The sequence below is a fragment of the Andrographis paniculata genome, unplaced genomic scaffold (assembly GCF_009805555.1).
Source record: "Andrographis paniculata isolate CXL003 unplaced genomic scaffold, ASM980555v1 Contig59END, whole genome shotgun sequence".
In the NCBI taxonomy this organism is placed as follows: Eukaryota; Viridiplantae; Streptophyta; class Magnoliopsida; order Lamiales; family Acanthaceae; genus Andrographis; species Andrographis paniculata.
In genome coordinates this window covers 6,105,019-6,132,558 of record NW_026137594.1, presented here as the reverse complement: position 1 = coordinate 6,132,558, position 27,540 = coordinate 6,105,019, and the positions used below count along the sequence as shown (strand labels likewise).

Here is a 27,540-nt window from a genome sequence, read left to right as displayed (position 1 = left end):
TTTCAAAACCAAAAACAAATCCACCCAGGTATTGGTATTTTTTGTTTTCAAATACCAAACTAACATGAGAAATATGACCATAAGAAAATTAATAATTTTTCTTCTTGCTCACCGAATAGGTATAAAAATGATAGTAACAAAATCACCTAGGTCATGTAAAAATTTATTCTTTAAAACTTTTAAAAATGTTAAGAGACAAATAAGGAATACCAAAAGTAACACACAATATATATTCTTAAACGTCAATAACATACACAATAAAAGGAAAATCAAAATTATTATGAGATCTTCCTAATTAAATTTTTAGAATACAATCATCTTTACAAAACCTTATCTGCTCACCAACAAATTAAGCATATCTTGATAATAAGAAAATCATTTACCAAATTTCAATGAATATCATTCTTATTCTTATAATTGAATTAATTCCAATATTTATTAAAAAAAACTAATTTATGTATATAATTAGCTAAATCACCGCACATGCCTATCTTCATTTTAAGTAACAAAATTCAATGTAATATTCGAACATCAATTATACCTCTAGAAATTATTAAACTTTAATTAGTATATTTGAGGCTTTCTATAATGTTTGATCCTGTAGTCAGGTATTGGTACATACAAGAACCTTTTCCACTAAATTACAAGGTTCTTGTATGTACCAATACCTGACTACAGGATTAAACATTATAGAAAGCCTCAAATATAGATTGTGACTAGGTTCAAAGCACATAATCAAGCTCACTGGATTGATAAACATATGAAATAAAAATAGTTGTTAACTATAATCAAAATCATAAAATATAATACTCCAATGCCACTTTTAATGCTTCAAATTATTGGTACAAAGCTAAATCAAACGAACAACATGCACCAAAGTATATAATCCTTTAGTTGAAATGACATAAATTTACACTCCAAATGTTTGAAATAAATCCCAAGTTTCAATATTTCCAACCGTTAAAGACGTTTGCTCTCTTATTTAGTTGGTTCGATCATTCAATCAATTACAACTCAAATATACAATTTTAGAAAATAAATGAATTGTCAAAATATAGTAAAATACAAGATTTACAATCATTGTGTTGAGTCCATCAATTATTTATGTAATTTAACTATACCAGCACACCAAAATAACTAAATAAATAAATTAGTATTCCTAAATTGTAATGTCTCTTTTAAATCCTTTGGCAATCATTGAAATAGTAATTTGTAAATTCAAGTATCTAACAAATATCACTGCAATCTTACCTAGGCGGTTAAGATACATATATTTTTTCAGCACAAGAAACACATCCGACCACCAACCCCAACATTTCGAAGGGCGGCTCAATAAGCAAAAGTAAAAATAAAAATTTGGAATAGAAATAACTACAAATGAAAGCTCTCTGTACAGATTCAATAATTTGTTTCCACAACATCAAAATTAAAAACTATTAAGAAAACCAAAACAATTTTCATTGTCAGAGGCGGGGGCCACAGTTGAACCTAAATCCAAACAAAATTTCACAAATTAATTATTTTCTACTCCTATTGTCTTTTTCCCCCAACCAGGGCAAGAACACCAATTAAATATTAGGGAAAAAATTATTTTTGGTCCCAGTATAACCAAAATTCATCAATTTTGATCCCAATATAAAAATCTTATCAATTTTGGTCCCAATATAAACAAAAACTCATCATATTTTTGTCCCAATATAATCAAAACTCATCATTTTTGGTCCCAATATAAAATTATTTTCAATTTTTGTCCCAATATAACCAAAACTCGTCATTTTTTGTCCCAATATAATCAAACCTTATCTTTTTTTTGGTCCCACCGTCAACAAACCGACGGAAAATATTGATACCAGAAGAGGACAAAGTAGGAGCATTTCAGCGGATCATTTTCCTAGAGCTCCATACTTTGGTGAAAATTTTTCTTGTAGTAATGCATTCCGAATGATATTCAAAACTTTTCCGTACTCTGATACAGGAGATTCATACCAATGTTGGGAAGAGGCACATAATGAAAATAAAGAAACTTTGAAGGACAGATGCCAGGGAATTCATTGCATCTCAGCAGGAAAAATGATTTCTGAAGATTACACTGGAATTCCTTTTGTCAAAGTGCATGTAAATGGAGAAATACAGGATGTAGAATCTGCATCGTCTGGTTCCTCTCCAAATGAGAGCTGCATGTCATCTCCTTTTCCGTCGGTTTGTTGACGGTGGGACCAAAAAAGATAAAATTTTATTATATTGGGACCAAAAATGATGAGTTTTGGTTATATTGGAACTAAAATTGATTAAAAAAAAATATTGGGACAAAAAATGATTAGTTTTAGTCATATTGAGACCATTGATAAGATTTTTATATTGGGACCAAAATTGATAAATTTTGGTTATATTGGGACCAAAAATGATTTTTTCCCTAAATATTATATCTATATTCCAAACCCAGGCCTTGCAGAAGACAAAACTACAAGCAATGGTTCAAGGAAAGCTTCACGCAATTGGTCCAAACTCGTATACCCATTAAATATATAAAATAATGTGTTCCAAAAGATTATTCAAAAATCCAAAACACGAAAGAACTTAAAAATTGATTTTTATAGCTACGCAATAAAATTCCTAGTTTTTAAGTTACCGTTTGATAAAGCGATAAAGTGAGAACAACAGCGTGGCTAGGAAGATTCACATCACCAATAACTCAGACAACCACAAGTTTCAAACAGGCGACGGTAGAGCAGAGGACAGAGTAAAGTTTCAACGAGGTCATCCTCGTGGATTGTAAATCGATTTGGGAAAAATTAGAAAGTACAGTGAGCGATCAAATTTTTGTAAGTGTTGGGGCTATTTGTATATATATTATATTTATTGGGAAAGTGTTAACATTGGAAAAATGTTAAGACGCTTTTCAAGTTTGATTTTTTTAATTATTTTTTATTTCTTTAATTATTTTATATAATTTTTTAAAAAAATTTATTTATAATTATAATATTGACTTTTTGTTACGGTCTGATATATGTAACAAATATAAATAGGATAGCAACTCGATATATTTGTAGTTGTTACGGAATAACTATCGAAACAAATAAGAAAAAAGGTTGACCAATACAAATTTTTTTTGTTCCGACAAAAAGCGTAACAAAAACCACTTTTTGTAACATAGCTATTGTCACGGATTCAATTTCGCTAGAAAAAGACATTTTTTTTGTAGGGGCCCAATTAACAAACACAATTCAGATCCACCACTATCCACCTCAAATCACCATTACATCGTACCTTCATGAGCATCTTCGATATTTTTAGCATTGGAACTCATTAATTTTTTCACATAAATCATCCAATTGATGATTCATTTTTCCTATTAAACACATATAGATACAAACACAAATAATTAGACTTATATTGATAGAACAAAAAATATTTAATTAATTGGTAATATATAAATTTATTACCTTCTCCAAATGTCCAGTCTCTCAAGCAAATAATTGCCTTAACAGTAGACGGTTTCAACAAACTTCTAAAACAATCAAGGATCCTCCCACCAATGCTAAATGCCGATTCCGAAGCCATAGTTGATATTGGAATTGCTAATACATTCTTAGCCATTTGAGAAAGGATAGGATTGCATTAGAATTCCAATATTTCAAAATATCAACGTCATTTGTGCGAGGTACTAGTGGCTCTTCATAATAAAGTTCCAAATCAGATTTTCCATTTCCACCAATATGAGAATTTGAGAAGCTGTCAAAATCCTGAAAATATAATATTAAAATTAAAAAATAATTAAAAAATATTTCTTTCATATAAAAAATAATAGAAATATAATACAATAAAAAAAAATTATATATAATTTTACCGTCATAAACTCATCACATGATGTGTTAGAAGCACTTCTGTTTTGATTGCCCTCATTTTTTAGCCGTTCTTGTGATGCATATGACAATTGTAATGCATAAGAATCATACAACCGTTTCATTTTCTTTAAGATTAAAAAACTCAAAGCCATAGTCTTCACCAATCCTATAAATTTTTCTCAAACTCCATTAAACAAATTGCAACTTGAAACGAGGATACAAAATCACAGAAATAGCCATAATTGTGCTAAATTGAGACCAATATTTGTCAAATTTCTTTAATATTCTACTTGACATTGTCTTCATGAAAGTATCCAAGCTGTTCATTTCATCTTTAAAGAGTAATCGAATCCTCAAGATATTAGGAAAATACAAATTGGCAATAGAATATTTGTTTCCAAAAAAAGAGAGGGCGACTTCATAGAAATTTTTTAAATATTTGAATATTTTCTCTACTTTTACCCACTCTTCCGTTGTTGGGCAATGCACATAATTAGCATCAACCTTCTGAAAATGGATTAGAGTTTTTTGTAGTACAAGACATTTTCTAACATCAAATATGTCGAATTCCACCTAGTTGGAACATCTTGTTTTAATCCCCTAGAAGATTCAAGTCCAACATGTTCAACACAACTTAAAAATCGTTATTTTCAACTTTGAGAACCTTTACAATACTTCACACTTTCCCTAACCTTCAAAACAGCACCATCAATCTCTTTCAAACCATCTTGAACTATCAAATTCAATATATGGGCACAACATCGCACATGAAGAAATTCACCATCACAAACCAAGTCAAGTTCACCTCTAAGAACATCAACGAAAACATCATTTGACGATGCATTATCCAAGTAATAGAAAAAAAAATTCATTTAAATACCCCAATCCTTCAACATAGCACACACTTGATCACTTAAATGAACTCTTGTATGAGGTGGAGGCATAAAACAGAAGTTCAAATTCTTTTTCTGCAAACACCAATCTTTATCGACAAAGTGAGCGATTGGAGAGATATAGCCATCTGCAGTTATAGAAGTCCAACAATCAAATGTGAATGATACCCTACCATTAATCAAATGCAATTCCTTCTTTAGTCTCTGTTTCTCCATTATGAATATCTTAAGCACATCAGATTTAATTGTATTCCTTGAAACTGACTTTGATTCAGAATTCAAATAATAAAAAATTTGTCTAATTCATTCATATTCAACAAATTGAAATGGAAGACCGTGCTTAACAATGGCAATGGCTAATAGTTCACGAAAAACATCAATACTGAATTTTGACAACATGTTTTCTAAACTTGAAGAACATGTTGATAAAATCATTTATCCAACATCTTTATAGGTACTCTTCAGACAAACTTTAAGATGACGACTAAAGTTTTCTGTGTCCATTGTACTTGACCCATTAAAAAGTTTGCCACATTTCTTCCATTTACATACCAACTTTCCATTTTCATCAGGTTCACCAAGAAAATCGAAATGGGCCAAACTTCAGAAGTAGGTCTACTGTTTGATACCTGTGATTGTTCCTGACGTTTGTTACTGTTATCTCCTTCCTCTTCAGAAGAATCTAAGTGAAAAAAATCAGCACTCTCTTGATACGTTATTGTTGTTTATATACAATTTGAATAAAAATAAATTTGTTGCAAAAAAAAGTATAATAAATAAATCTGGAAAAATAATAATAATAAAATAAAAATCAACTCATTCGAAATACATTTAAAATTATCTTCAAAGTATAAATTTTATTATTTAATTTATGACTGCAAAACAATAGTGCACAGACTTAGCACACAAACATGCGATAAATTTTGTTTTTCAATCTATTGAAAGAAAAACAAAAATAAATAAATAGATTCAAAGACTTACTATTACCATTTTTAGGGATGATAGGATAAAACGATAGTGGCGGAGGAAAGGACTTGAATTGTGGAGAAGAGATGTTTGAAATTAGACCCTAATTTTGGGGTATTTGGGCTTAATTGTTATTATTTTTCTATAAAATGATCCATTAATAATTGAGAGTGTTAAGATTTAAAAAATATATTTAAATTTAAAGAAATATTCATTAACGGGTTAAACTGATTATTTTTGGGTTAAATATTTTAATCCAAACGTGACTCACTTAATTAAATAGGTTAAATAAATTTTTGATCCAATTATTAATTGACTCAACAATTTTAACCCAAACTCAAATATTTCAAGCTAGTTTCATATTAGACCATCTCCAACCGAAGAGATTTTCCTCTATTTTTGCGGGGTGGGGCGAAAAAAACTGCTCCAATCCACCTTGCAATTTTGCAGAATTCACCCGCTGGAATCAGCGGGTGCTACAGTATTCCGCTGGACCCAAAGGAATACTGTAGCACCCGCTGATTCCAGCGGGGTGCAATTTTCTTTTTATTTTAATATAATTATCTATTTATTTATATAATTATCTACTTTTTTTTATTTTGTTTATATTTTTATATTTTACTTATTTTATTCTTTTTAGGTACATTAATGTTACAGGTTTTTGGATAATCTTTTTCTTACCCAATTGAAACCATCCAACTCAAACAATCGGATGATATTCTAATACTCCAAATTTCTAAACTTCACCGTTGAGCCATATGTTCCCTGTGTCAGGGTTTTGTCAGATTTAGTGACAACTAACTGTTGCTTTTATATTTCTAATAGATTGATTTCAAACACATACAACAATATTGTAGCTCAAGAGCAGTTCACAAAGACAAGATCCCACCATGTTCAAGTTTCTCCTTATGTAACAATGATGCATGTTAATGAATTTAGAATTTTTTACCTACCTATCTCTATTACTCAAGTCACAATCACTACAGTTTACTAAGGTGCACTATCAACCTGATTTGGTCAGAATGAATAGTTACATTAGATGTTTCACATCCATTTTGTTTATGTGAGATAGCAGCCAACCTATATGATACATGTGGTCATCTTGTTGGACTGAAAAACAATGTAGTATTATGTGAAGCAATTTCTCTTTGCCACTTTACTTACATGCGTTACTTGTATATTTAATTATCTTTTATGAGTTTGTCATTCATTGGTTGATAATTACTGTCTTTAAAAAGCTATCGTTTAAAGTTTGTCGTTTAAGTTTGATGTATCATTAGATGCCCATGTATATTCTTGTTGTTTTGCATTTATGATGAGATTTATCACTTATTCTACACTACATTTGTAGAGCAACCTTATGAAAACATCCCTAATTTTAGTGATGCAGATGCACTGCGACTAACAGGAATTGGAAGAAATGAATTTATTGACATCATGAACAAATGCAAATCTAAGGTGGGGTCTAATACAATGCAGTCTGTTTGTCTACTGTCTTTACAACTCATGACAGCTCAAAGTGCACGTCTTTAAATATTTACTTGTCACTTTAACATCACAGGAGAAAATCTTATTTGATATATGAGTAACTAGAAAAATTATCTTTCTTAAATTACGTGTTCACCAATGAACATGAAGTACCATGATTTTAGCCTGATAGACAAGTGGAAGAATGATTTATTTCTGATGGGTTGCACTACCAAAAAAAGGTTCTTTCACCACGGCTCGACGGTTCGTTACAAAAACATCGTAACAAATAATGATTTTTGTTACGACAATTTCCGTGACCAAATATATATTTTCTTGGTCAACGTTTCAAGTTCTTTAATTACGCAAAATAATCCGTAACAAAAACAGAGTTGGTAGACTTTGTTCAAAATAACATTAGTTACGATTGTGCTTCGTAACAAATGGTGTTTACATTTATTTTTTAAATTTAAAAGATATTTTGGATTTAAAAAAAAAGGTAAAAACGCTATAGTGCTTTCGGAAAACTAAGAACGATTTCATACCCACACGCGCAGGCTTTCTTCTTCCCTTCCTCGGTGCCGAATAGATTTCACACTTAGCGAATTTCAGAAAGTTAGGGCACAACTCATTCTTCGACGCGATTTCTCAATCAGCAGACGCGACGTACTGGGCGAAGGTGGGATCGAGGAGGTTAATCGGCACCGGCGTCCAGGTAATGTTTTTAAGTTATCTCGAGTAGTATAAGGATCGATCCACAGATCTTCGTCGCGTCCTCTGTGAGGAGAAATCGATATAGGGCGTCGTAATATTCTTCTTCTTTCTCAGGTGGTATTGGGAATTGTATGGCTTGTGTGTGATAAACAGAACTTGATTAGTTGGTAGGATAACGTATTCTTGTGTTAGAGAACTAGTAGGCAGATTGTTTAAGTGCCCTGTGAAGTTTGATTTATTAATGGTGTAATTTTATCACATGATTATTTTGGTTCTGAAATTTTGGTTTTTGGTCTGCTGGTTTGAAAGGGAAGAATCTCAACCTGTACTTGTTCGACTCTACCCTGGGATCAGTATGGGTTGAGGTGTTTGTGTTTCTGTCTTGTTGTTTAAGATGGGTGATGAGAGTATAAAAATGATAAAATAATACATAGCTGGAGTATAAAATTATTTATAATGAGAGTATATTGTTTCGTGACTGACGAAGAAACTCTGGTATGAGTAGGGAAAGATAACAACACGCACAGCCGCGGGGCTGACAGCTGAGATGCACCCAGCCTGGCTCGCTGTCGTCTGCAGGTATTTCGTCACAATGCCAATCGGCTTCATTTTTGCATTACAATTATACTCATTGTTCCAGTTACAGTGAGTCGTCGTCTTTTATTTCAAATTTGTGCAGGAAAGGGAGGGTAAGAGGTGCTGATACTTTGCCTGGATCAGATCAGATCCTTTATTTGTTTATTTTAAATATTATAACATAGTTAGATTCAATTCATCGTATTCACTCTCAAATTGATTGAGGGTGAGATGGGAATTATTTTCACGAGGTTGTTTTCTTCACTCTTCGGGAACAAGGAAGGTTGGATTCTTGTGTTGGGCCTCGACAATGCCGGAAAGACCACCATTCTTTGTATGCCTCATTTTTCGCTTCATACGATTCACGTTGTTGTGGTTGCCTACTTGCCTTGGTGATGACTTTTAATTAATTCTCTTTAGCTATTGGTTTTCGCAGATCGACTTCAGATGGGAGAAGTAGTGTCTACTATTCCAAGTACTTACCTTGTTATCCTTACTTTAAGCAATTCTATACTGTTATTCTATGAACGTGGGTTGACTGACATTTAACGCGCTAATTTTTGGATATTTTGCATTGTTTCTAATTGTTTTATGTTATTCTCTTCTCTTGAGCTTGTTTTGGTTGCTTCCTTGAGTTCATTAATTTGCTGCATCTATTTCATAGGCATAATTTAATATGACAAATGGTGATATGCGAAATGTGTAGTCTGAAAATAGGATTAGGGAAACTTTGCTTTACTTGATTAATGAGTAGATGTCTTTTTCATTTTACAGCTATTGGGTTCAATGTGGAAACAGTGCAATATAACAACATAAAGTTCCAAGTTTGGGATTTAGGTGAGTTTATCATCCTTAATAGAATTGGGATTGTTTTCAAAGTTTTTTGGCTTTCAGGATCCTTGCTGTTTGACTTGGACTTATGAATTTGTTTATTTTCATATGGGGTTCATCATTTTAATTTGTAATTTTTGAGTTTGGTTGTTATTGACTGTGTCATGTGTCGCCCTTGGTGATTTATGTTGAAATTATGAAAAGAAGGAGCTGAGGACTTCTTGGCTTTAGGTTTTCACTCTCATTAGAGCTCCAGAGCATGAAAACAAATGATGTCCATGGATGAATTATTCACATTAATACACAATGGAATGAATTTGTAACAACTATCAGCTATTAAATGTTGCCACTGGCTGTGGTTTCAAATGCTGCCATATATTATAAAAGATAATTGTAGGTTTATCTTAACTGAATTAGAGAATGTAGACTACAAGTCAACAATATCCTTCTAGTTAGCCTAAGATTTTTTTATTTAAATATATATAATCACTTCACCAATGAGGGAGGAATATTGTTTTGTTTCGGCGTGTCTCATGAGCTAAATGATTGGAATGTAAATGTTTTAAATTTGCTTCCTTATTTTTTCTTTTTCATTCTTTCCATCAAGGAGCCGAGGATTCTATAAGCTATGATTTACTTTATAGACATACGATTTGCTTATGAGGGTGGGTCGTGATTCTAGAGTATAATTAGGCATCTAGGCCATTAAGCTTAATGCAACTACAAAACACAGTTATAACTTTAACCTGTGGAAGTCATAAAATAACATTCAAGAAAATAACCATGGGAATGCTCTTTGTTATCACAATTTCATTTATGCTTAGCGGTTTTGTGATTACTTAGTAGTTTCTCTTCCAACCATTTCTAAGAAGTCCATTTTGAAGTTTTTTATTCGTAACATTGGTGGTTCTCCTTGTTGTGGCAGGCGGGCGGCCAGTATCAAGTAACTAATTACTCAAAAAAGTTCCAAGTAATTACTTGTGATTTTTATTTCTATCGTCTATTTAGTTAATTTGTCCAATTTAATGGTTCTCTTTTCAATCACACAATACTGACATGTGTCTGTACCCTGTCTAATATTGCCTATTGGATTTGTGCAGTAATGACATTTCTTCGTTCTAAATCCATGTTAAAATCTCTCTCCAATGATTTTTTTTCATACTTTTCTACTTTTCAATAGAATGTTTTATTTTTTATTATGTATTTAAGAATTGATAGATTTAGTTAATTACTGCCATGGATAAATAGTTTACCCAGGTGAAATTGTCAAAATAATATTCTGTTTTCAAGTAGGAATTGCTTTTATTGTTATTATATTTTTAAAAAAAATCTAACTTTTTTCTTTTGTATATTTTTTAATACTTTATGTGGTGCTTGACAACATCAAGTTCACTTTAATTTTTCAATGGAAGTGGTAAAAATGTCTAGCAGCAGTTTTTTTTTTTTTGCTACTATTATTACACACATTGGTTGTTCACTAGGAGCTTTGGTTAACTATTGAATTTCAATGATTGTTTATCTTGAATGTGTTCATATATACATAGGTGGATAAGTCGAAATTTTGAATTAAGACAACACTTTGCCAAATCCTTCAAATCTGGATAGATTGCTGGTACATTTTTTTGTTAATAGCCAAAGTGCTACATATTTTTATTACTAGATGATGCTACAACGAGAATCCTTATTTCTATATAAAACATGAGTTGTGGTGAGTGAGTGCATCTTACAATAGACCTTACTCATCTTTGAACCAACCACATGATACACATATACTAAATGATAGTCTTATTTTCCGGTATCTTTTCCTTTTTATTTCTTATAAAACAAGCTCAGCTTTCTTTAGAACTTCCTAATCCCTTGAATCGATGCTAAGATGTTTTGCTTTGTTGTTTAGGCCATACTGGAGGTGCTACTTTCCCAATACTCAAGCGATAATATATGTTAGTGATTCAAGTGATACTGATAGACTAGTGGTTGCCAAGGAAGAATTCCATGCAATATTGGAGGTGATATTTCCATTTATGTATTATCAGAAGAAAGTTCATCACCTATATATTTCAAAGGGGATGTTCTTGTTCCGTTTTACACCAAGGTTAATGGAAGATCAAATAAGCTAAACTTTATGTTACTGGACAGATCTTAAGAATGTAATGAAAATATTTTTTTATTTCATATGTCACCATCACATATTCATGGTAAACAACTTGCTTGTGCTTGGCTTCAACAGGTATGTTGTCCCGATTATGGTACTTTTAGTTGTCAAAGGTTAACAATGTTCTCATTAATTGTGAAGCTTTAAATTTCAAGAACATAATCAGAATTAGAGTGATGATTTTTTAATAAACACTTTAGTAGTTTTTGTAAAATATTGAATGGCCACTGTTTGCATAATTTTGCTGCACATGATCCTTTGAAGTTCTCTGAGTGTTCTTACAGTAAGTTCCTACCTAGGTGGCCCTGGAACTTGAACCAGTACTTAACAGTTTGTTTACCTTTAGCTTTGGTTTTTTATATTTTAGGCCTTGGCAGTTTTGTTTTCAACTTAAATAGAAATGAAAAATGGTTCTTGTTTCTAGCTGTTTTAATTTTCCCTACATCAGTTAAACTGTTTGTTTAAACTCCTGATGATATTTGTTAATGATTGACTGTACTTTCCTCTTTCTTATATGGAATTACATTGGTCCCATGCCAAGAGGAAGAGCTAAAAGGCGCCGTTGCCCTCTTGTTTGCTAACAAGCAGGTGGAATTTTATACCATTCTTTCTGCTATATATATATATATATAAACATTAACATTGCACTTAATTTACATACGATAAGCAGAAATTTCTTGATGCATTTGCATACTTGTTAACTCTGTGTCTCGGTTGAAGTTGCTTGTTAATCCACTCACAAGTTAGATAAGTGTACTCTCTTATGGCTTAACATTATCTGACTTACAGGATCTTCCTGGAGCAATGGATGATGCTTCGATAATTGAGGCCTTAGAGTTGCACAAAATTAAGAATCGGTAATGGGCTATCTTCAAAACTTCCGCCATAAAGGGAGAGGGCCTCTTTGAGGGCCTAGACCGGTAATTCATGGATATATAATGTGCTTTGGTACTTAATTCATGGATATAATACCATGTATTGTACGACATATCTAAATATACATACTCGTATTGTTCTAGTTGCAAAGCTTTACACTTCTAATGTCTGTGTTATGGCATGTTATACATATAATTTGAACGTCTGTTGATATTTATGGCTCAATATACTCAAAAATTGCACTTGTGGATATTGTAGGTGGCACACTTTCCCTGGTCAAGGTCTTCGTGACATCCGCCTCAGTCCCGGACACACCCCTTATTTTGCCGACCATTGCTGGGGCGACTACCCTTTGCGATGTCGTTGGTGAAGATCCTATTGAGTGGAACTACAAGGATGTACGGATCTACTTTCATACCTTTCTTGTATTGTCTTGAAAAATTTATAAGAAATACGACTTAAACTAATCTTTGTGTTGGCCATTGCAGCTCATGCACCGCCCCTGAAGCGTATCTACCGATTCACCCATGTTAGTTGCCCCGTTTGTCTTATGGAATGTATGTCATACCTGTTTTCGGATGGATTGTGTTGAGGCTGTGTGAACGATATGTGGAATTGATGCATAGACCATTGGAGTTTTAATTCGTGTGGTGAAAGATGTGGTTATGGATTGATGGATATCCGTACTTGCTTATTGTTAGGTTTGGTGTTTGAACTGTTAAGCCCGTTTTGCGGAACAGGATGTTGATGTGTAGTGCTTGCTAGGCTTGTTTTATGGGTTGCTTTACTTCGTTGTTAGGTATGGAGATTGTCAAGTAAAATCTGTGGTGTCCATGGGCCTTAATGTTGGGATTCAGATTTTACTATGAATTAATGTTTGCATGTATTGCCAATGATGATATGTTTATAGCATTATGTGTATACGGAATTTCTTTCGGTATTGGGGAGATCACAGCAGGTCATTTTGTTCCACACATTTTTAATTGCAGTAACACCTATTTTTCATAGCATGATATTTCTGCGTAACAAAAGGATGAAATACCGTGACAAAAAGTGGTCATTGGATATTTGTTGTTTCAGGTTGTTCCGTGACTATAGGAAAGTATATTTTTTTTATTACGGGTTCAGTGTCGTTACAAATATTCGTAACAAAAACCAAATATGACAAGCGATCACAGGAACGTTTTTGTAACGCAACGACCTTTCGTAACAAATATCGTAACTAAAAGCTCTGACACACGCGCGGAAGGATCGACATTTGGTTACGAGAGGATATTTGTAACAAACAGCGTAACAAAAACCCTGCATTAGGGAGCGTTGACTGACAGTAATAGTTACGAAAAATGGCGTGGCAAAAAACATTTGTTACGCGAGTACACATTACGGAAAAAAGTCGTAACAAAGGCGTAGCAAATACACAAATTGCACGAAAAATGGCTTTTTGTTACGATTTTCCGGCCGTAGTAGAAAACCGTTTTTTTAGTAGTGTTGATTGTCTTTTCCGTTGTTACTTCTTATTTAATCATTTGAGAACAGCTGTTTGTTCCACTCTTTTTGGCTTGTATACAGCTGTGGCTTGTCAGGATGTCATATTGCATTTGTAGATACCAGAATAAGTTTTCGGAGAGCTGCTACCATTTATGAATATGTGGCCTTTTGTTAGTTAGTTCATAATAATTATATGATACTTTTTTTCGTTATGGTATGTTTTTTTCTCTTGTCTAAAGCAGAACCTTCTTTGTGTATTGCATGCACGGGGAGTTTGTTTGTAAATATTATAGTTGCATGTATGAGTGTGGCGGTAACCAATTTATTCGTTACAGGCCTAAATGCAAACTTGATAACATATTGCCCGAACCCCAAAATTTGATACAAGCATTATTCCTAATATTCTTTTGTGAACTTGAATGAATCAGAGTTCCACTTGATTTTCTTACTACTGAAAACTTTCGTCAAGCAGCTTAAAGTTACATTCAGCCATTTATAAGCAATGTAAATATTTATAGTTGTGTTGTTAGGTTAATGGTTTAAATACTTTTTCTAGTTGTAGTAATTTTGTGTTGTGCATCAAGGGTGCCCCATCATTATTTCCTGATCTTTCCCCATTATATGATCATGCTGGAAAGATATTTTGTTCCTATCTTGTGCTTATGGTAATTCCATGGTTATTATTAAGAATTTTAATTTCTTGTATGTTTTTAATATTTTGTACATTGTGTTGCTAACTATATCTTCTTGTGAAAGTAATTCTATAGTAATTTCATTTTCATGTACAGAATCAATTCTACCTTAATTCTTTCAATCTTTGGCCGCTGAAGTATCCAAATAAGCAATTGTTCATTTATTTGTGGTCATTCATATGAAAATCTGCCGAAAACCAGTAGGTTAGTCTCAATTGCTGTTGGTGGAGTATAAAATCTTGCATTTTGCTCTCCCGGAGACCGGAGAAACTGTAATACCCCGTAAAAATACTTGCTAGAAGTTTGCCGGACTTCAACGCCGGAGTCGGAAAATATTATTTTAGGCCTAATTTATTTTGAGCTTTTGGTGTAAGAAATTAAGGAATTGGCTGTAAATTAGGAATAAAATTGAGTTTGGGGTAAAATAAATAATAAACTAGATTTTGTTTATCCGTATCTCTTAATTTAGGTATCTTTATCCATAATTTGTTAAGATATATCATATCTAAGTGTAGATCTGATAAGATATAGCATATCCATAGTTCGTTAAGATATAGCATATCCAGGTTAGAGTGTCTATATATATATAAAGAGAGGATGAATCCAAATCTTTTATGTTTAAAATAAAATAATAATAAAAAAAAAAACAGAGGCAGCACAGCAGAACACACGCTGCCAGCCAACCTCCTTCTTCCTTAGAGTCCTTTTTCTCCAAAACTCTTCCTTTTGGTCTATTTTCTTAAAGTAAGTGGGATTAATCTTAGATAGATTGATATGTTCTAATCCCTAGACCCTTCTATTGTTATCTTTTTCAATATTCTTACCAAATGGGTTTGCCCTAAAAGTGTTAGGTTTTGCCAATTTCTTCTAGAAAGTTGATTATAATGTTTATGTGAAGATTATTATTGGATTCTAAATTGAAAATCGTGGAATTTATGGGATGGGTTTGAAACTCTAGTTTTGCCCTAACCTAGTTATGATTTTTGGAAAAAGATTTACGATTATATTTAAATATTATGATTTTTGGAATTAGACCATGCCTATTGTGATTGAAATAGTTTTTGAATGCTTATTTGGCGAAATAAAGTGAGATCATAACGAACTTGTTGGGTCTAATATCCTTCTTTTGGATGGTTAAATGTTGACAATTGAAATATTTCGAGTTTAAAACACTCTTTTGAAATTTGCCTAAGAGCATGTTGAGTATTTGGTCAAATTGGTGATTGAAACTACCCGTCGAGTCCGATCAACTCGTCGATTGTTTGGATGATAAGGCATAGTCTTCCACCTCTGTGCCTTGCAAACACGTGAGGGTATACCGGTATTTTAGGATAACTAGCTAACCTTGAACTAGATCCCGAACGGGCTAGGTCGAGGGATCGAGATGGTGGGTTCCCTTTTTGGGTGATTCCGAGGTGCCCGTCATTCACGATGAAAAGGTCTTTAGACCGTCATCCATAATGGAGGGATGGATTGCGTACAAACCCCTCTTGGTATGTTATATTGGAGACTAGAGGGTTGTAGGCCGTATGGCGCCCCTCGCAAACTAATAATAAATTGATTTACATGTACTTTGGATTTCGACCCTTTATGTACACATTGTGGAGTTTCCTTTGAGGGTTGTGACCCTATATTTGTTATGTGAAACTATGTGACGTGTCATACGAAGTAATAAGGTTGGAAAACCGGGTCGAGCCGGCCCTGATTAAGGCCTAGGGGAGTTTTCTTCGTGATGTGTTCATCACTCTTATTTGAGAATGAAAAGGAGATATAAGGGAGGCGCTAAAAGACTCGTGTGTGTGAGTTATCCTTATGTGATATGTATCGTCTTATTCAAGCTATCTTCTTCAAATGATTTTGTGGCATTATACCGTATTAACTTATCTTCGATTAATTGCGTTTATTCAACCGTTGTGTTGACCCTCTTCTTACAACCTTTTTGTAGGTGATCATGTTTCTGTTATACCTAAATGATGCATCCACGTCATATGATCCATCGGGGGGAACTATAACTACTTTATCTTCTAAAATATTTTTGAAATCCATTATTAGTGTTTAATAACTAATGCCTTTTGAATTATTTTCAACTTATGCTTTTGACTCGAACATTATTTATTTAAATGATAAACCGGTGCGCTTTAATTCTAAATCTCTAAATAGTTATTTTGTAATGGTTATTTTAGCCTTAGCGCCACAACGTAGAGCTAGTTGGTTGATGAACGAGCCTTACGATGTGGCATGGCGGTGACGCTCCGGTTTGAGCCGACCGGGGTGTTATAGAAACGGTCGGCGAATGAGTGATGCTAAGTCTCCCTACACTAGTTTCGTTTACATTTGATATGTTAGCCTTTCATTTTGTAGTTGTAGAGGGTGAAATGGACGCATAATGCGTGTTTCGGTTTTAAACATTGCTACATCCGTATTTAAAATAAGATCCATAGATCAAGCTGAAAGATAACTATCATTTTAATATGAAATTTCCATTGCCACAATTTTCTTAATATATTTATATATTTTATTATGTCATCCATGTTGTTTACAGGTGTAACACCCCAGCTGGCTCAAACCGGAGCATCACCGCCACGCCACACCGGAAGGCTCGTTCATCAACCAATGAGTCCTACGTTGTGGCGGTAAGGCTTAAATAATAAATACTAACAACTAATAGGAACTTAGAATTAAAGCGCACTGGCTTATCAATTAAGTAAATAAAGTTTGAATCAAAAACATAAATTGGAAATAGTTCAAAATGCATTAGTCTTTAAACACAATCAATGAATTTCAAAACATTTTAGAAGGTAAGGTAGTTCTCATTTCCCCCGATGGATCATATGACGTGAATGCATCACTTAGGCATAACGGAAGCATGATCACCTACAAAAAGAATCGTAAGAAGAGAGTCAACACAACGGTTGAGTAAGCGCAATTAATCGAAGATAAATTAATACGATATAATGCCACAAAATCATTTGAAGAAGATAGTTGAATAAAATGACACGTATCACATAAGGGGAACTCACACACACGAGTCTTTTAGCGCCTCCCTTATACCTCATTTTCATTCTCAAATAATAGCGATGAGCACATCACGAAGAAAACTCCACTAGGCCTTAATCAGGGCCGGCTCGACCCGGTTTTCCAACCTTATTACTTCGTATGACACATCACATAATATCACATAACAAACATAGGGTCATAACCCTCAAAGGAAACTCCACAATGTGTACATAAGGGTTCGAAATCCAAAGTACACAGTAAATCAATTTATTATTAGTTTGCGAGGGGCGCCATACGGCCCACAACCCTCTAGTCTCCAATATAACATACCAAGAGGGGATTGTACGCCATCCATCCCTCCACCACGGATGACGGTCTAAAGACCTTTTCATCGTGAATGACGGGCACCTCGGAATCACCCAAGAGGGAACCCGCTATCTCGATCCCTCGACCTAGCCCATTCGGGATCTAGTTCAAGGTTAGCTAGTTATCCTAAAATACCAGTATGCCCTCACGTGTTTGCAAGGCACAGAGGTGGAAGGCTATGCCTTATCATCCAAACAATCGACGAGTTGATCGGACTCGACGGGTAGTTTCAATTACCAATTTGACCAAATACTCAACATGCTCTTAGGCAAATTTCAAAAAGAGTGTTTTAAACTCAAAATATTCCAATTGTCAACATTTAACCATCCAAAAGTAGGATATTAGCCCCAACACTTTATTTCGCCAAATAAACATTCGAAAAATATTTCAATCACAATAGGCATGGTCTAATTCCAAAAATCATAATATTTAAATATAATCGTAAATCTTTTTCCAAAAACCATAACTAGGCTAGGGCAAAACTAGGGTTTCAAACTCATCCCATAAATTCCACGATTTTCAATTTAGAATCCAATAATAATCTTCACATAAACATTATAATCAACTTTCTAGAAGAAATTGGCAAAACTTAACACTTTTGGGACAAACCCATTTGACAAGAATATTGAAAAAGATATCAATAGAAGGGTCTAGGGATTAGAACATATCAATCTATCTAAGATTAATCCCACTTACCTCAAGAGAAGAGATCAAAAGGAAGAATTTTGGAGAAGAAGAACTCCAAGGGAGAGCAGGGGACTGGCGGCGGCGCTGGTGGGCGTGCTGGCTGCTGCTGCTCCTTCTTTTTTTTTTTATTCTTTTATTTAACATAACATATTTAGTCCTTTATTAATTATTTTATTCTACTTTGGCCCAAACTCAATTTTTACTTCTAATTTAAATCAAACTCTTTAATTTATTCCACTAAAAGACCTAAATAAATTATGCCCAAAATGAAATTTGTCCGACTCCGGCAAACTTCCGGCGATTATTTTACGGGGTATTACATCCTTCCCCCCTTAGGACATTTTGTCCTCGAAATTGATCTGCACGCCCGGAGCTACCCCAAACAACTCTGGATACTTTTCTCGCATTTCTTGCTCGGTTTCCCATGTCGCTTCTTCAACCCCATGCCGCGACCACACTACCTTCACCATCCTTATTTCACGGTTCCTCGTCGATCTAACTTTGAAAGCCACAATCTGAATAGGTTGCTCTGAGTACACCAAATCCTCATGAAGATCCAAGACTTCCGGCTGAAGTATATGAGATGGGTCAGCCACGTATCTCCTCAATTGAGAGAGATGAAAAACATCATGAACCCTTTTCAATGTCTCCGGCAAAGCCAACCTATAGGCCACCTCTCCAATCCTTTCTATGATCTCGTACGGCCCTACATACCTCGGGCTCAACTTTCCCTTAATACCAAATCTCCTCACACCCTTCGTCGGTGAGACCTTAAGTAATACATGATCACCCATCTTAAAATGCCCATCCCTCCGAGCAAGGTCGGCATAACTCTTATGGCGATCTTGGGCGGCTTTCATCTTAGCCTTGATGTCACGAATCTGATTCATCATCTCCTCAATCATTTCGGGCCCCAATACAACCCTTTCGCTTAGGTCACTCCAACACAACGGCGTTCTACACTTCCTCCCATACAAAGCCTCAAATGGCGCCATCCCAATGGTCGCTTGATGGCTATTATTGTAGGAGAACTCCACTAGAGCCAACTGATCCTCCCATCGGCCTTGAGAATCCAATGCACAAGCTCGCAACATATCTTCCAAAATTTGAATGGTGCGTTTAGTTTGCCCATCGGTCATCGGATGAAAGGCCGTACTCATCCTTAACCGAGTACCGAACTCTTTCTGAAGCTTTTGCCAAAAATGCGACTGAAAACGGAGGTCGCGGTCCGAGACAATCACCTCCGGAACTCCATACCTCTTCACCACGTGCTGGATATACAACCTTGCCAACTTCTGCATGCTCCAAGTCATGTTTATCGGGATAAAAACTACTGCCTTAGTCAATCGATCAACAACTACCCAAATGGCATCCGCGCTCGATCTCGACTTTGGTAATCCGGTCACAAAATCCATAGCAATCGAGTCCCACTTCCATTCCGGAACTTTCAACGGTCTCAACAAACCCATAGGTCTCTTATGCTCCGCCTTGACCTTTTGGCAATTCAAACACTTGGCGACATACTCTACAATGTCCCTTTTCATACCGCGCCACCAAAAATGTCCTTTCAAATCTTTATACATCTTATCGCAACCGAGATGCACTGAATATGGAGAACTATGAGCTTCTTTAAGTATCCTTTCCTTAATATCTACCCGATTCTTGGGTACACACCATCTATCTCGAAATCTTAGGCTTCCATCCCGACCAACATGGAGTTCGCTTATTTCACCTTGTTGCACCTTTATCGCTAAGTTGAGTAAATCATCGTCATCAACCTGAGCCTCCCGAATCTCCCTCAAAATCTCGGGCTCAACCAACAAGGCACCCATATATCCTTCAATCATCTTAGGACCCACTACCTCAATTTGTAGATTCTCGAACTCATGACACAACTCTACGGGTAATGTCATCGAACATACGTCATGACTTGACTTCCGACTCAAAGCATCAGCAACCACATTCGCCTTGCCTTCCTGATATAAAATATCCTCCGTTGTCTCAGATTCAACTCTCTTTGAGTGAATATGTATTTCAAACTCTTATGATCAGTGTAAATCTTGCAATGAACTCCGTAAAGGTAATGTCGCCATATCTTGAGAGCAAACACGACAGCCGCCATTTCCAAGTCGTGAGTTGGATAGTTCTCTTCATGCGATTTAAGCTGCCTCGAAGCATATGCTATCACCCTTCCATCTTGCATCAACATGCACCCCAATCCTCGTCTTGACGCATCACAATACACATCGAACTCTCGGCCATCTATCGGCAATGCCAATACCGGTGCAACTGTCAACCTCCGTTTCAACTCTTGAAAAGCTTGTTCACATGATTCGCTCCACACTACTTTGACATTTTTCTTCAACAACGATGCCAATGGACTTGCCAATCGTGCAAAGTCTTGCACAAACCTCCGATAATACCCGGCCAACCCCAAAAAGCTCCTAATCTCTGTCTGCGTCTTTGGTCGGGGCCAATTTTCAATAGCGCTCACTTTTGATGGGTCGACCAAAACACCATCCCTCGAAATAACATGCCCCAAAAATGCTACTTCCTTCAACCAAAATTCACACTTAGACAGTTTAGCACACAAGTGATGCTCTCTCAATACTTGTAGCACTAACCTGAGGTGATTCGCGTGATCCTCCTCGCTCGAAGAATACACCAATATATCATCAATGAAGACCACAACGAACTTATCCAAATATGGTCTGAAGACTCTATTCATCAAGTCCATGAAGGCAGCTGGAGCATTCGTCAACCCAAATGACATCACCGTAAACTCATAGTGCCCATAACGAGTTCGAAACGCTGTCTTCGAAATATCACCGTCTGAAATCCGAAGCTGATGATATCCCGACCTCAAATCTATCTTCGAGAGTACGCTTGCTCCCTTCAGTTGATCAAGAGGTCGTCAATCCTTGGGAGAGGATACTTATTCTTAACGGTAACTTGATTTAATCCTCGATAATCAATGCACAACCGAAGACTACCATCCTTCTTCTTAACAAATAGAACGGGCGCTCCCCAAGGAGAATTACTCGGCCGGATATACCCTTTATCCAACAACTCTTGAAGCTGCTCATTCATTTCGGCTAACTCCTTAGGTGCCATACGGTAGGGAGCCTTAGACACCGGTTCTGCTCCTGGAATTATATCAATCGTGAAATCTATCTCACGGTGAGGCGGCATACCCGGTATCTCATCAGGAAATACATCCACAAACTCTTTTACCACCAGCATGTTCAAAAGTTGACTCCCATCTCCCAAGACAACATGCACTTCGCATAGGAACAACGGGTGACCTTTACGAGTTAACTTATGTAGAGAGACAACAGACACTATCTTAATCGATGGGCGATAAGAAATCTTCTCATACACAACTTCTCCACCGCAAGGGCTCCGAAGAAAGATTTTTCTCCCACCACAATCTATTCGGGCCTGATAGGTAGCTAACCAATCCATACCCAAAATGATATCGAACACCGCCAATTTAAGCTTCAAAAGATTAGTAGGGAATTCTATGCCTCCGATCATTACAGACACTCCTACGAAAAGACAATTGCACGGCGCTAGCTTTCCTGAAGGTAACCTAATCTCCACTGAAACCTCTACTCGAGAATATAATTCTAACCTCTTAGTACATCTACTCGATATGAAAGAAAGGGATGCACCGGAATCAAAGAGAATAATTCACCAAGAACGTACCGGTCATGACGTCTCCCTGGTTCTCCACAAGTTGCCCTCTCGTCATGACATTAATGTGACCTTTCTGGCCACTCCTTCCCCCTCCTCTTGCACGCTGAGGTGCCAATGGCAGTGTACGACCTTGCTGTTGTGGAACCGGGGTCCTCTCAAATGCATTCGGAGCTCCAACTAACTTAGGGCAAAACATCTTAACATGTCCCGGCTCATGGCAGTAATAGCACGTGATGGGCTGGCCGTCACAACGAACTCCAGGATGAGATTTTCCATATCTGCTACAAATAGTCGGACCTCCACGGTTGTCACTCGAATTCCCCTTAGTGAATTTAGGGCGAGATGCATAGGGTGTACCCGAAAACCTCTCTGATTGATCCTTTCGCTTATAGTTCTTCAAACCCTCGCTCACCTTCCATTTTCCTCTATCTGCCATGCGGGCCCTAGCCCTCCGCTCATCATACGCTATTCGATTTGCTCGATAAATGTTAGCTGCTTTCTCGTACGCCTCTTGAAGGGTCGACACACTGAAGCCGGATAAGAACAGCTGAAGGTCTCTATTCAGCCCACCAAAAAATCTTGTCAGTTTGCACCGATCATTCGCTGCCAAATCCGGAGCGTAGGCAGCCAATTCATTAAAATGCGTGAAGTATTCTTCCACCGTCATATTGCCCTGCACCAAGGCACTAAACTCATCCTCTTTTGCTCTCTGAATGTGCGGAGGATAAAAGCACGCCCTTATCATCGTCTTGAATGCCTCCCACGATAATCCAACCAAATTGCTCCCGGAAGCTTTCTCATTATTCCACCACTTCTTGGCTAGTCCTTCTAAATAATATGCAGCTATCATTATCTTCTCTCCTTCCGGGCATTTCACCACCTCAAATATAGTCTCCAAACGATCCAACCATTCTCCCAAAATAGTCGGGGTCCGATTGACCCGTGAAAGTCGGAGGACTATGACGTAACACCGTATCCATAGCAGTCCGGGGCTGCCGAGTGAACTGTCCTATAAACTGACGAAAGATCTCCAATGTCGGCTCTGACGGTCAAACGGGATCCTGAACTGGAGGCTCGGGGTTTTGGGATTGCCTACTCTCAACCTCTTCATCGGAATCAGGTGCCACAGGTGGCTAACGAGCACGCCTAGGGGGCATCTTGCTAATTGAGACTAGACCTAATAAGCTCCAATTAGTCTGATAGCATGAACAATACACATAAACACATGGAATAAACATAAAATGCAATGCATGCCATAAATGCACCCAAACCCGACTAAGCCCATAATCTAATTGCTTTTAGAAATTTTTAAATCTTCAAGTTTTATTAACCAAGAAGCATAAGCCTTTAACCTAGCTCTGATACCAACTGTAACACCCCGGCCGGCTCAAACCGGAGCGTCATCGCCACGCCACACCGGAAGGCTCGTTCATCAACCAACGAGTTCTACGTTGTGGTGCTAAGGCTTAAATAATAAATACCAACAACTAATAGGGACTTAGAATTAAAGTGCACCGGTTTATCATTTAAAGAAATAAAGTTCGAATCAAAAACATAAATTGGAAATAGTTCAAAGGCATTAGTCTTTAAACGCAATCAATGAATTTCAAAATATTTTAGAAGGTAAAGTAGTTCTAATTCCCCCCGATAGATCGTATTGATGTGAATGCATCATATAGGCATAACAGAAACATGATCACCTACAAAAAGATCGTAAAAAGAGAGTCAACACAACGGTTGAGTAAGCGCAATTAATCGAAGATAAATTAATACGGTATAATGACACAAAATCAACTGAAAAAGATAATTGAATAAAATGACACGTATCACATAAGGGGAACTAACACACACGAGTCTTTTAGCGCCTCCCTTATGTCTCATTTTCATTCTCAAATAATAGTGATGAACACATCACGAAGAAAACTCCACTAGGCCTTAATCAGGGCCGGCTCGACCCGGTTTTCCAACCTTATTACTTCGTATGACACGTCACATAATTTCATATAACAAACATAGAGGGTCACAACCGTCAAAGGAAACTCCACAATGTGTACATAAGGGTTCGAAATCCAAAGTACACGTAAATCAATTTATTATTAGTTTGCGAGGGGCGTCATGCGGCCCACAACCCTCTAGTCTCCAATATAACATACCAAGAGGGGATTGTACGCAATCCATCCCTCCATCACGGATGACGGTCTAAAGACCTTTCCATCGTGAATGACAGACACCTCGGAATCACCCTTATCATCCAAACAATCGACGAGTTGATCGGACTCGACGGGTAGTTTCAATTACCAATTTGACCAAATACTCAACATGCTCTTAGGCAAATTTCAAAAAGAGTGTTTTAAACTCAAAATATTCCAATTGTCAACATTTAACCATGCAAAAGTAGGATATTAGACCCAACAAGTTCGTTATGATCTCACTTTATTTCGCCAAATAAACATTCGAAAAATATTTCAATCACAATAGGCATGGTCTAATTCCGAAAATCATAATATTTAAATATAATCGTAAATCTTTTTCCAAAAACCATAACTAGATTAGGGCAAAATTAGGGTTTCAAACTCATCCCATAAATTCCACGATTTTCAATTTAAAATCCAATAATAATTTTCACATAAGCATTATAATCAACTTTCTAGACGAAATTGGTTAAAAAACCTAACACTTTTAGGGCAAACCCGTTTGACAATAATTTTGAAAAAGGGTATCAATAGAAATGGTCTAGGGATTAGAACATATCAATCTATCTAAGATTAATCCCACTTACTTCGAGAGAAGAGACCAAAAGGAAGAGTTTTGAAGAAGAAGAACTCCAAGGGAGAACAGGGGGCTGGCGGCGGCGCTGGCGGGTGTGCTGGCTGCTGCTGCTGTTCCTTTTCTTTTCTTTTTTTTTAATTTTATTTTATTCTCTTATTAAACATAAAATAATTACTCCTTTATTAATTATTTTATCCTTCTTTGGCCTAAATTCAATCTTTACTTCTAATTTAAATCCAACTCTTTAATTTATTACACTAAACGATCAAAATTAATTATGCCCAAAATGAAATTTGCCCGACTCCGGCAAACTTCCGGCGATTATTTTACGGGGTATTACAAGTTTACCCTAATATTATACTGCAGTTTAATGCCAGATTTATCTATTTACATTTTACTTTTTTGATTTGGGGATCGTATGTGAGCAGGTTGTTAATTGGTTATTATGTTGGTGTACAATATGGTAATTTTTGGGATACTTTAATGCATATTATATATTTAGCATGACTATGAACATCGTTGGATTGATGTCAATTTGTAGGTATGAACAAGGATTTCAGATTAATCGTGATAAAATTATAGTTTATGTTATTTGTAACGCAAATCAATCCGTAACAAATACTCTAGACAATTGCTTTTTATTTGTGATGACAAAACTTTTATTTGACAAAGAGATGTCTTTTGTAGTATATTTTAAGTTACGGTTATTATCCGGTACAAATGTTTCACGGTCGTATGACTTTTGTAACAAATTTTTTGTTACGGACAATTTTTGTATCAAACAGTTCTTTGATAGGATACTACTTTTGTAACGAGGTTCTGTTGCAAACAAAATTTTTAACAAAACGTTTTCTAACAAAATTTTTCACATTTGTACCCAGGCCTATGTTGTAATAAATAATTCTCTGACATGATTCAACTTTTGTTTCGCATTATTTGTTACAGATAATGTCATTCCAAAAATATGATCGATTTTTTTGTTACGTACAAAATAAAGCTAACAAATACAATTAAATGTACTTGTTTTTAGGGTTGACCACCATTTATTTGTTATGGATTTCATCATAACAAAGACTTTTTATACCGCAATTTTTTGTAGCAATCAAAATCCGTAACAAAGTCGACACAAAAGACTATTTTGCACAAAAATTGAGTTTTTGTTACAAATTTTGGGCCTCTACGAAAACTCAATTTTTTGGTAGTGTGGGGGAAGTAATGTATGTTGTTTTTTTTTCACTCATTTACATTCGTTGTGCATATATGTACGAGGGTGACGTGTGCTAAACAGCACACAGATAGCTAGCAAATAACACATGGTAATGTTAGTGACAGCATATCATTTATATTCATATAATACAAACACAACACATGATATAGTCTCACACATCGCATGTAGCACTTTATTTCAGCATATAACATATACTTGTACAACACAGTGTAATTATAAACAAACAACACATGTCATTATTACAAACAGTACGTGTTGTTTTTAATACATACTTTTATTGTTTTTGTATTTTATGATTGTTGATTTAGAAAATCAGTACGATACTGATTTTTCCAAATCAGCATCATAACATTCCCCTGTACGAGACGTGTACATTTTATAACAAATTTTAATTAGAAAAAAAGTCCATACTTAGTAAACATAAATAAAATAAAAATAAAATAAAATCTAACAAGATTTATCTGTGAAGCAATCATTGATCGAAAGAATAGATGGATGATTCGCACGTTTTTGTTTGAAAAACTTGAGGATAAAAATAAGTTGTTATGATTTAGTTTTAATTGTTAAATAAAATATAAAATTGTATATCAGAATCTAGAGAAATAAAAAAAAAAATTATAGATACAAACTTGGAATTGGGGACAATTTGATAAATAAAAATTAGAACTTGGATATTGAAAGTGACAGAAAAGAATAGAAGAAAATAAATGAATCGAATTATAAGTGAAAATCGTAAAAGATGAAAAAAAAAATCAAATCAAAATATTGTTTTAAAATGAAATTGAGACTTGAGAGAAAGAATTGTCCGTTATTGAAGAAATCACAGTATCAAAACTTAAAAAAAATTGTTGGGTTGGAAAGATAAATGGTTGCAGTAAAAGATTAAAAGAAAATTAAGTGAAAAAAAAAACCATAAACTTACTTATGAGTGTGCGCCCACTTTCACTTATAATACAATTTTATATATGTATATATAATACATATTAAATTTAAGAAATGGGTATCCTTTTATTTTTGGCCATGAAGAAGGGCCCCTTTTCGCCTGGTCAAGGATTGGGTTTGCCTAACAAAAATTATTAAATCATAATTGAATTATAATTTAAAATTTTTAATAGTTATTTGATTTTTTGATAAATTAAAATCGCCAACTGTTTTGAGAAGTCTACGTAGTCCTCTCTTTCTTGTACCCTTTTTACATCCCTTGTGTGGCAAAATGCACAAAAAATTGAGGAACATGAGATCTCACCGGGTATTCTATAATTTGGTGGTCCGAAAAAAATCATCCGGCTGCTTA

At 35.3% G+C, this 27,540-nt stretch overlaps 1 long non-coding RNA gene across 8 annotated transcripts; it reads left to right on the top strand.

The window, feature by feature from the left end:
• Window positions 1–7,707: 7,707 nt before the first annotated feature.
• On the top strand, window positions 7,708–13,260 carry LOC127257846 (uncharacterized). Of its 8 annotated transcripts, none has more exons than XR_007840165.1 (11): window positions 7,708–7,886; window positions 8,391–8,464; window positions 8,565–8,574; window positions 8,745–8,795; window positions 8,898–8,936; window positions 9,236–9,298; window positions 10,218–10,262; window positions 11,187–12,032; window positions 12,234–12,364; window positions 12,579–12,718; window positions 12,809–13,260. It is a non-coding gene; the product is annotated as an uncharacterized LOC127257846 (long non-coding RNA). The 8 variants fall into 8 exon arrangements; XR_007840162.1 differs by having other exon boundaries at window positions 8,882–8,936; XR_007840164.1 differs by having other exon boundaries at window positions 8,741–8,795; window positions 8,882–8,936.
• Window positions 13,261–27,540: the final 14,280 nt, after the last annotated feature.